Source organism: Cyprinus carpio, unplaced genomic scaffold (genome assembly GCF_018340385.1).
Source record: "Cyprinus carpio isolate SPL01 unplaced genomic scaffold, ASM1834038v1 S000006478, whole genome shotgun sequence".
Taxonomy (NCBI): domain Eukaryota; kingdom Metazoa; phylum Chordata; class Actinopteri; order Cypriniformes; family Cyprinidae; genus Cyprinus; species Cyprinus carpio.
The window spans coordinates 139,416-151,342 of NW_024879153.1; the positions used below are offsets into that span (position 1 = coordinate 139,416).

Genomic DNA, 11,927 nt, shown 5'->3' on the forward strand with positions numbered 1-11,927 from the left:
TCCCCATGAGGAATTTAAGTGTTATGCACTTAATGTCCACAGAGCTCTTAAAAGCTTAAGACATATAGCAGCAGCTGGCGATAAATATTCTCCCGCATGAGTATTACCTATCACATGGCTATTAAAGAGCAGTAAAAGCATGTGACTGTTGGACTGACTCTTTTATCATAAACCATGTATGCAGCACAAGGAAGATTCAGTGACTTAGAACCTGGAGAGCTTAGACTTGGTTATCTCTGTAAATGACTCCTCAAAAATGACAAAATCCTAAATACAGCCTCACCACAAAATAGATTCATCATTTACAAAAAAAACAAAACAAAACACAGTTCTTCAACTCTGTAGTAAATGCGATCTTTACAGGTTATATAGATTTGTATGGTTGTATTATATGCTATCACCATTAGAAACCAGATTTCACCATTCTTCTTGCATATTGTGTTTTGAGTAAGTCTCGACTCCTCTCTAGTGTACATAAAAACAAAAACTGTCGCTTAATCTGAATACTTGTGACGCATTAATTCAGCCAAAACTATAACCCAGGGAAACACATTTTTAGTTTATATAGAACATAATTTAGTTTTTCTTGTTTGTGACAAAGTAGCAAATAGCGTCAGCCATACCTGTTGAGCCATGACAATGAGACCTCTTGGAGCAAAGGTCACTGCAACCCTCTGTTGTCTAGCTCGGGGCGGCTTGGATAATATTTATGGCGGCACACTGCTGGGCGGCAGTGCGTGTTCACGGTGTGTTCACTCTCACTGCTGTGTGTGTGCACTTGATGTGGGTTAAATGCAGAGCCAACAACTTCGCATATGGCGGTCACCATATATTGGTACAAATGTCATCGACTTTCACTTGTTTGTGTCACTTTATATCTGTGAACTTTGCCCAAGTAGGTGTAAGCAGTTAGCCAGTGGAAATTACGATGTTCACTCAACGAAACCCATCTAATCCCTCCCAAAAACTTCCTTATTATAATGTGCAACACTTTGGTACAGCTATCGTACAGTTTTGAATCGGCATTGAATTTTAGTCATACATGGTACTGTTTTATTGCACACACAGGGGGCCCTAGTCTCCATAGCACCTTTTAAACCAGAAGACTGCTGTGTGCTTCATTCAGACGTGTCTCCGGTTCCAAATGTTCCCCAAAAAGTCACCTCAGGAAAAACATTCTACTACCACATGAGAATCGAAAATACACATTTTGTCATTTAGATACTATTTACATAATTACCCACACAAGCTCAGTTTTACCTGTTTAAATTACATCTAAGCACTTAAAACGAAAGATGTAAGAAAATTGCTTTTAGTGCAAAGCACATCCAATTACAAATTTCCTTTCATGAACTATTACTTCCTGAGCAGAATACGCCATGCAAATGAGCAGAAATACGTCAATGTGCATTCTCCAGATGTTTGTGGTCATTAATGGCGGCCTTCAAATACCTGTGTAGTTTAATTCTGCGTATGCTGTGATGCACAACCAACTGCAGTCAAGATAATATGGTTTACCACATCGATACTGGCTGACAAGAAGACTTATGCAATAAATATGACAAAACATTTAGTACCTGACCATTTTCCTGAAAAATGTTATTGTTAGTGTAATGAGTTTTCAAGTTCAACTACAGTGACCAGATTCTTGAAGCACATATTTGTTGCATTTGCTGCATCAGAAACACTGACCTGCTGTGACAATGGTGAGTAGACTATTTCCATTTCAGAGATTTCCATCCTTAAGCAAAAGCTGAGCATGTTACTGAAAAAAACTGACAACATTAACAATTAAAAAACACCTGCAAATCAACACAATGTTTGCCAAAAAATAATATATATTTATAGAACATACACATAATGTCACAATTAGATAGAATTAAATTGAAACTGCCGACGCGAACAAAAGCGTATGATCACCGAAAGCAGATCCCACGCACTCTTCATGTTCTTCCAGTCATTTACTCCACAAGAGGGCCACAGCTTTGGCAAATCCCCGCGTCATGGTGACAGTTGAAGTAGCACGTCGCGCGAATTGGACGATTACGACAGAAGGAAGAAGTCCAGCATTAGAGCCTCTTGATTTTTAAAGTCTCCGTGAACGACATCTGTCCCACCCTTCCCAAGACGTTCCCTGAAAAATAACACACAAGAACATGCAATGCCCTTTTCAAATAATGACTGTTTTAAGAAATTGATGTTACAGGAATAGTTCAACCCAAAGGGAAAATTTGTTTTAAAGTTTACTCACTCTTGTTGCCATCCAAGGTGTATATGAGCTTGTGTCTTCGCAGCAATAGTTTTTGAGAAATGTAGCATTACATCACTTGTTCATCGATGGATCCTCCTCAAGAGTGGAATGGGTTGCCGTCCGAGTCCAAACAGCTGATTAAAACATCCCAATAAAATCCACGACTCCAGTCCATTCAATGAATGTCGTGTAGAAGTTTAAAAGTTTATTGTTTTGCTTATAAAATTCATCAAGACAAACATGTTTTAACTGTTGCTTCTTCTTCTGGCCCAATACAAGCCTTCTATTCATAATATTGTTTCCTCTAGTGAAAAATCAGTCATCGCCTGAATCAGGATAGAAATATGCACAGATCAAGAACTGTTTACAAGTGAAAACAGTTCTAAGCAAATATAATCATTGGTTGGTTTTATGTGAGGAGGACAACAGGGTTTTGGACTTTTTTCACTGGAGGAAGCTTTATTATAGATTATGGACTCGTAATGTGCGGCCAGAGGCGACAGTTTAAAGTTCAAAATGTTTTGTAACGATTGATTTTGTTAAATACAAACAAGAAGTTTTTTTACTTCTCGAGACTGTTAATTGATAGACTGAGTCATGTGGATATTGTGATATTTTTAATCAGCTGTTTGAACTCTCATTCCGGACGGCACCCATTCACTGCAGAGGATCCACCTTGTGAGGGCAAGTGATGTAATGCTAAAATGCCTCCAAATCTGTTCTGATGAACAAACAAATTAATCTATGTCTGATGGCCTGAGGGTGAGTATTTTCAGCAAATTTTCATTTTTGGGTGAATTAATTCTTCATTGATTAATAAACACTTTTTTTTACATATAGTTAACAGAAGGAGCGTTTTATATATATATTAAAACAAAACAGCTCACATATTCCAGAGAAAAACAAGAGAGAAAAAGAACAGCAAAGGACAATTTCATTTTGAATATGTCAAGCTTAATTCTAAAACACTGCGCTTACCAGTGCCTGTAGAGTAAGAGCTGCTCTAAAAAGTACTCAACAGCAGGGACAGGGTAAAGACGCAAAAGGGCCAAGCCCAAAAACTATGCTCAGGATCCGCTCTCCTGTCCCAGTGCAGTGAAGCACTTTGGACCCGTAGCCTGCTATTAAAAAAAAAAATAACAAAAAAAAAATAAATAAACGGTACCATCAAAAAATGTTCTTCACAAAAGAGCATCTGCATCAACCATGCCCAAAGTTCAAAAATCAATTTTACTTGACTAAAAAACAATCATGAATAGTTTTGTACTTCCCGAATTTAAGACTTTTAAAATTTGCCCAATAAAGGCTGCAGTACGGTCCCAAATAATTGTTCATAAAAAAACACACAATGTAAATCACTAAACCATAACTGGAAGGAGTATCATGTATCTTTGCTGCTATCAATATGGACAGTCACGAGCCTTCTTCTGTATCGCTAAAGTTCGGATGAGGGAGCAAGAGCGAAACAACATAGCTGGGAAGAGTGACAGAACACACAATCAGAAATAAATATTCAGAATTACAATTCAAATTATGTACGAAACGGGATGTTGATCTGTAACGATGAAGTCAGTGGTGATTTCATGCAATACTTAAAAGACCAATTTGAAACCCCTCACAAATAACTATCAACACAGACCTTTTATACGCTAATAAAAGCAATGTCTCATTTTTTTACTGTGACATTTTGCGTTTGGGCCACAAATTTTACTAAATATAAATACCCGGTTAATTTGAGAAAGAGAAAGAGACGTTCGTTAGCACTAGTTCGGGAAAGAGTAAGTTTAACGTGCTGCGATTGACATAAACGTCCTTGGGGAATTATTATAAAAAAAATGTTTTACCTAGGCCCAAACAACTGGGGGATACAGAATAGGCCGAACAAAAGCAGAAAACACTAAACTTACGACTGAACCTCTGCAGCAAACAGAACTTATCCTGACAAAGCCCCATGATTCTCACCACCAACCCAATGTGACTGGAATCACCCGATTTACTAATGCTGCCCGGGACCGTTTTGATGAAATGAAACCTTTTCATAATAAAATATACTAATACAAATCGATTAAAATATTACATATACTAGAAGAGTTTAAATAATGAAATATATTACTCTCAACAAGTTAGTGTTTTTTTAATCTCTTTACCTTCCAAAACATCCCTCAAGCAGTACCAATTTAAACACCTACAGTCCTTCCTCAAAAAATGAGCATATTGGTAAAAAGTTCTTATTTTCCAGATGTAATGATAAAAATTAAACTTTCATATATTTTATATTCATTGACCCAACTAAATATTTCAGTCTTTTATTGTTTTATACTGATGATTTGTGGCATACAGCTACATGAAAACCCAAATGTCCTATCTCAAAAACAATGACATATCCATAAAGTTCTCTAAACATGCATATTAACCTAATCATCTGAATATCCACTAATTAACTCTAAAACAAACCCATGCAACAGATTCCTGGAGGCTTTTGTAAAAACTCCCACTCCCACCGGGTTCATTACTCAACCGCAATCATTGGTAGAACTGTGGCCGACCTGACTGCTGTCCAGAAGGCCATCACTGACCACCTCAAGCGAAGAGGGTAAAGACACAGAAAGAAATTTCTGAACGAATAGGCTGTTCCCAGAGTGCTGTTATCAAGGCACCTCAGTGTGAAGTCTGTGTGGAAGGAAAAAGTGTGGCAAAAAAACGCTGCACAACAGAGAAGAGGTGACGCGGACCCTGAGGAAGATTTTGGAGAAGGACCGATTCCAGACCTGGGGGGTACCTGGCGGAAGCCGTGGACTGAGTCTGGAGTAGAAACACCAGAGCCACCGTGGCACATTCTGTGCTTTTGAATGGGCTACAGGTGCCGCCCAACTTCCCCGGTCAGAGCCACTTTTGGAAAGACCCGGTAGCTAAAAGAAAAGTCAGCAAAAGCTCCTGTTGCTCAGTGGTCGCAAAGTCTACTTGTTTCGGATGAAAGCAAAGTTTTTTGCCATGTCAATTCAGAAATCAAGTGCCAAGAGGTCCTTGAGGAAGACTGGGGAGAAGGAAATGCCAAAATGCCCTGAAGTCCATGTCAGTGTACCCACAGTCGTGATGGTCTGGGTTATCCATGTCAGCTGCTGGTGTTGGTCCCTGTGTTTTATCAAGGGCAGGTCAATGCAGCTAGATATCAGGAGATTTTTGGTTGCCTCCCATGCCACGCCGCATTGAAGCAGTTCATTTCTGCAAAAGGATTCCCGACCAAGAATTGACGTGCATAACTGAACATAATTATTTGAAGGTTGACTTTTTTTGTATTAAAAACACTTTTCTTTTATTGGTCATATGAAATATGCTAATTTTTTTGAGATAGGAATTTTGGGTTTTCATGAGCTGTATGCCAAAATCATCAGTATTATTAAAACAATAAAAGACCTGAAAATATTTCATGTTGGTGTGCAATGAATCTAAAATATATTGATCATATTATATTTTATATAATATATGATAAGTTATATAATATATGATAAGTTTAATTTTTAATCATTACATTATGGAAATAATGAACTTTTATTCCAATATGCTAATTTTTTGAGAAGGACCTGTATTCATTTATGAAGCTGATGTATAGATGTTTCTTTTAATTTATTTAACTTATTTTTTCGAAACATCAGTCATTAAAGCTCAGTAAACACTGGTCACAGACACGGATGATGTCCCTTTAATTTTTTGCACCAAGCTTAAGCTGAAATTGTGAAAGAAAAGAAAAAAAAAAAAAACATTGAAAGGCCATTTTTAAGTTTTATTTTGATGTGGTGATATCTAAGTGGGTGAGACTTCCCATTAAACATCAAAGCCATCATTTTTGTTTATTCAGACTCGGGGGAATATATATAATTACAGAGGATGTAGCCTATTGTTTTAGATTTGTTATTTATGTAGGTCCTATTCATAATTTCTTTTTTTTTTGTAAATGGATGTTTTACAAATTGTTTCACCATATAATTATAAAGACTAAAAGACCAAAAAGTATTTTTAGAGCAAATGCCAAAATTTTATATAATCTATGTAACATTTTATGTATTTTTATATAATTTACTGAACCGTTGTAAATGTAGAACAAAAGGTATGTTTCAAATACAATTTCATCTTCATTTGAAGAAAATAGATATTATTAATACTGTAACTTAATAATAAAAATAATATGTGACTAATACAGTACCAACGACATAGGTCAATAATGTGATACAAATTTTCAGTAATCTAAAATAATTAAATTAACTATTTGAAAAAAACATAATTACGTGACAGTAAGCAATTCCCAGGATCATTAATAATAATACAATTGTAATGAGTGTATTGTATTGTACTGAGCATTCATGATTTTTTGCAAAAGTGCTTAGAAGATCATTAACATCTTATATTTAGATACGATTTTATAAATATCAACACTTTTCAAATGCCAACCACATCCCTCAAGAAGGGTCTTAAAGATTGTTTTTTTTTTTTTTTCTTTGTTTTATAGTTGGTATTTGACCACATAGCATCATGGCAGTGGAAATAAAGTCTGGCAAAGGTGATGGGTGGCAGAGTGCCGTGATATCCACTCCGTTTCAAAGTGATATTTGAAGTCTCTCTGAGAGTGTAGTCAGTCAAAACCTGGAAGAAAGAGCACAAGAGGGTTACATTTGACAACTAAAGGGTTTTTTAAAAATATCTTTAGTGTATTATTAAACCACACCATCATGATTTGTTTCCTACTTTGCATTTGTTATTTCTTTTTTTTTTTTCCCTGCAGCTCTCAGAGCAGATTTCATGTCTTTTTTTCTCCGCCGGTCTCATCCAGGCATGAGGTCCTGGCCCGTTCGTGTGCTCTCCTGCAATACAGTAAATCCTCCCCTCATTCTGGACTATATAGACGTACTATAGTTCTCTCATCTGGAAATGGAGTGAAGATGGCAAAGCGCCGTGGCTGTAAGGATCCATTCCCCACTTTTTTTTTCAACACCGCCGGGTGAGTTGTAGAGCTGGCCGGATGTTTTCTCCATGGATCTTCACCAGGTTCATTCAACACCAGATCCTTCAACTCATCTTCCTTAATAGTCTGTAGAAATTGCCAGCGTCATCAGAGGGCCTGGTGTAAAGAAGCTAACAAAGCCCCGGCTGTTATCCCGGGAGTCATTATGACTGGGGTAGTGAATGAAACGTGATGGCAGATCTGTGATGCTTTTTCCCACCGAGATGCCATCATCCTCCCAGAACCTTTTGCTGAAACTCAGCACTACTTTTGTGGAGCTGGAATAGTGCAGAGACCGCAGTGCTTCCATCTTTTCAGCCGAGAGAGGAGGTTTAAAGTCAATGAGGATGGGAGCGTTGCTTTGGCTGTGGCCGTCACCAACACACATAATCAGCAGTAATGCTGGTCAGAGTGCAGTGGTTACGACAGTCTTCGTACAAAACTGTTACGTTGTCCCTGCATTTGACTGATGGCCTGGACTTTTGAGTTCTTAAGAATTGTGGCATTCAGCACAGTGTAGAATGCTTTAGGGAATGATTCAAAGCCACCTTTTAAATTTCAAAATACCTGGAAAAGATTATTGATGTAGACATTTTTTGAATATGTTTATTTTGATATTTTAGATGATATATATTACCAGTCTGGAGTCTGAAGTAAGTTTTTTTAAAGAAATTTATACTTTCATTTAGGAAGGATGCATTCAATTGATTAAGAACAACAGAAAATAAATGCTGAAAAAAATCTGGAAAAAAATGTATCATGATTTCCACAATTTTCTTTTTTTTTATTAAGCAGCATAGCTGTTTTCAACATCGAATGCTTATTGAGCACTAACTCAGCATATTAGAATGATTTCTGAAGGATCATGTGACACTGAAGACTGGAGTAATGATGCTGAAAATTCTGCTTTGCCATCCCAGAAATATAAAATATATCCAAATAGAAAATATTTATTTTAAATTGCAATAATATCTCACAATATAAGTGTTTTTACTGTATTTTGATCAAATAAATGCAGCCTTGGTGCGTGTAAGAGACTTCCTTAAAAACAAAACCAAACTTTTGAATGATAGTGTATAGAGGACATTAGTTTGGGTTAACAGTAATATCTTACGTGTCCTTGTCAGTTATATCACACTGGATGTAGAGCATCTCAGTGAGGGCTGTGTAGTAGAAGCTGTTTTCATTCAGGATATCACCAATCATTCGCAAAGCTCCTCTGCTCTCAAATTTTCCACGTTTCACTAAATACTCCTGTTAACAGATTGGAATTAGAGACATCCTAACATTTAGTACTCGTATTTTAGACTAGTCTAACCCATATATTTTTGAGCTATTGTAAATGCTAATTAAATCTGATGAGATATTACAGACATTTTACCTTTACTGAGTATGAATCATATTTGTTCAACATTTTCTCACAGCCCATTTTCTGCAGATCATCTTTTAACTGATAAAGATCCAAGAAAGAAAGGAACAATAAAATATATTAGCAAATAAATAATAAAAGCAAGATAAGGGGGAAATTAACTATTGTTTTACAATATTTAATTATTCTGACTTCACTCTCACTGATTTTATCAGAAAAATGATTTATTAACCTCATTCATTCTCCCTTTAAATAAACATTTGGCTGGCCAGATACATGTGTTTTTGAATAAACAGAATGTTTTCTACTCACCTTGCCCAAAGCCATGTCAAACAGTTCTCTGGCACTTTTCCCCTTCTCCCAGTTATACACAGGGTAGTTCAGAATATCTGGGTTTTACTGCTTTACAGTGTAGGTTTTATAGCGAAATCCGTTTATAAAATAGTAAGTGTTGTCGTTGTACTGCATAAAGGGTCCAAACTTCAGGCCCAGCTTTGTTGCAAAAGTCCTGAGAATGCTTGAAAGTGATATCATGGAAAACAAGCTGATTAACCTTCTGTCAATGTCACTTGAATAGCAGTCTTTGATTATGTCAGTTTCACATTTTGGATTTCCTGTTATCCCACTAATTTATTCATTGTGAATAACTCTATCAAGGTAAATCTCTGCATGTTTATCTAGTTGTAATATAGTTTCACACCTAATTATTGTACTGTCTACCCTCAGAAAGTTAGATGAGGTGAATATGAAATAGGATTTGACTCTCATGTATAGAGATTAAAAAGAGCTTACCCGGTGGAAACTTGGGATCCTCATGCACCGAGTTCTGCATACCAGCCCTCTTGGTCCCTATGTGTTAGAATTCGTCCACCTATGCGGTCACTTGCCCTCAATAATCGTCACCTTTAAGAGCAGAGAAAAAAGAACAGGCAAAAGCAGCAGACAAATATTATAACAATTACATATAATTATAAAACATATTAAATAGAAAGTAGACGTGATTCTACGGAAAAGACCTTAAATAAAATTGAATCATGCAGTGCTTCAGGGAAACTTTTTCTAGGGGTTTTCTCTGCTTCATCCACTTTATATAATCTCTTGAATTACTGTCATTTTCTTTTCCTAAAAAGGGACTGATTTCGTAATGCGCTGTATAAGTTGGGGGAAAGCCATGGTTCAAAGCCCAAATGATGGGAAAATGAGGATTGGAGGCGTCATTTTTGAACTAGCAGAAAGTAAGGAAAGTTACTATGTTAGGCCGCATCATGAATCTCATATGGAGTGGGTTAGAAGTATAACCAAAGCTTTGATGTGTCTGTACAGTCTGGGGTCGTGAAATGGTTTAAACAGGTGATTTAGATAACTAATATAACACTGGAACTAACTTCTTTCAGTCTTTTCATATGTTAAGAAAAGGGGAAAACATATTGCTGCTGCCAATTATCTCTAACAGTCTCTTGCTTGCAATTAATAGAGACCCCCTTTGCACCAGACCCACTGTTTCCTTTAGTTTAGATGTGTTTGAGAGAAAGCTCTTTCTATCTGTATATCCTGTTTTCATGAGTCTGTTATAGTGTTAGTGTTAAATGTGCCTCTTTGTGCTATAGATTAGCGTTATGAGACCTTATGTCCCGCATCCTCCAGAAACTTGGCAGCAGTGAGTCCAGCAGCACCTGCTCCGATGATTGTATCACATGCTGAGGGTTTCTTCGTTGGAGGGAGCGGCCTTGTTTCTGTTAGCTTGTCAGAAGGTAATCATAATCAGAGGGTCTTGTAAACATTTGAAAAAGAGAATCTTCTTCCATATTTCCACCAGCATGGTTAGGTGAAAACCAAGATCAGTGCCAGCACTGCAGATACGAGTTGAAAAGACGTTAAAGTGTAAAATGTAAAAAACTAAATCAGTTATTTGAAGTTATGTTTAAAATTTATTTTTTTGGTCTTAAAGCCTACACCTGCAAAACCCTTTAAAGGTGCTGTATTGTAGTGATTGAAACCGAGTGGTTGAACTGGAGGATTTTGCTAGTCCAAATTTCAAAAATATTGGAGTGGGTTTTTTTTTTTCACCCGGCCCCTCCTCCTCAGACTTGAATCACAGGCAGGTTGCCAGATTGACGACACCAACAAGAACGAGCACACTTGACGATTATTAACGAAATACGGTTGTGTTTTTCCACCAACTGGCAACCCGGCGGTGCCGAAATACAATTGGGTAAACATACGCGCAGAGTGGGCGGGTTTCACAAAACAAAACAACTACAGACAGACATTCGGCCGGAACGCACATTTTCAAAGGAGAATAACTGACGGTAGCATTGTTTTTCAGATAAACCAAGTATGTTAACTTAGCACGTTTCTTAAATACCTGCAAACATTTTTATGGTATTTTTATGCTTTAGTAGAGCCAAAAAATTACTTACAGCAACTTTAACGCTTTCATTATTAACACAACAGTTTGAAATGTGAATTTTTTTTTAATTAAAATCGAATCGAAATCTCACTCAAAATGATCACTAAATGCTGAAAAGCCTACCATAAGCCTTTGTATGGTTTTTAGTTAGCTATATATATTTCTTTCTATAAAGTCCGTAAAAATATGAAGGGATTTTCCATAGCCGATTTATTTTTCATATGTAAGTTAGGCCTATTTCCCCAATACTTTGACTTACTTATTGTAAGCTATTTGAGTCGTGTTTTAGAGTTAAAGAAATGTAGGCTATGTAGCTAATGTCCTGAATGACAGAAACTTACCCATTTTTATCTTTATCTTTTAAAAATACGGCACAATTCATGTGTTAATATGAAGGATTTTTTGATCTTGAACTTGATTTTAACAGGTGTTTTAATAACCCGTATTTTAATACGCTTGTGTAGCGTTTTGGGGTTGAATGAATTTAATCTTTACAACAATGAAAGGGAAACTGAAAATAAATGTAGCTAAACCTTCCTAAATTTAGCTAACAGACTACGGGTAATTTTCTGCCAGGACATTATCCGTTTTTTTTGTAAGAATTTGGTGAGGTTTTTTTCCACGAGGGTAGGCTGTGTATTTTGACGGGAAAAATTATTTTCTCGAAAGTTTTGCGTAAATTCCACTTTTTCTTCAACGTTTGCTGCTACCTTTTTAATAAGGTGTCAACATGGAGCATAATTTCTTATGAACAGCTGCAGAATGCTTCAAAAGTGCTGCCTAAGCTAATTCAAGATGTTTTAAATATCCAGTAGACTAGTTCTGTTTTCCAGCAACGCACATTTTTTTCCTTCGACTCAATACAGGAAGATTTTCCCTCACATGAAAGTGGTTTCGGTTT

At 36.6% G+C, this 11,927-nt stretch overlaps 1 pseudogene; it reads right to left on the reverse strand.

Annotated features, from left to right (window-relative positions):
• Positions 1–7,153: 7,153 nt before the first annotated feature.
• On the reverse strand, positions 7,154–11,371 carry LOC122143648 (annotated as a pseudogene).
• Positions 11,372–11,927: the final 556 nt, after the last annotated feature.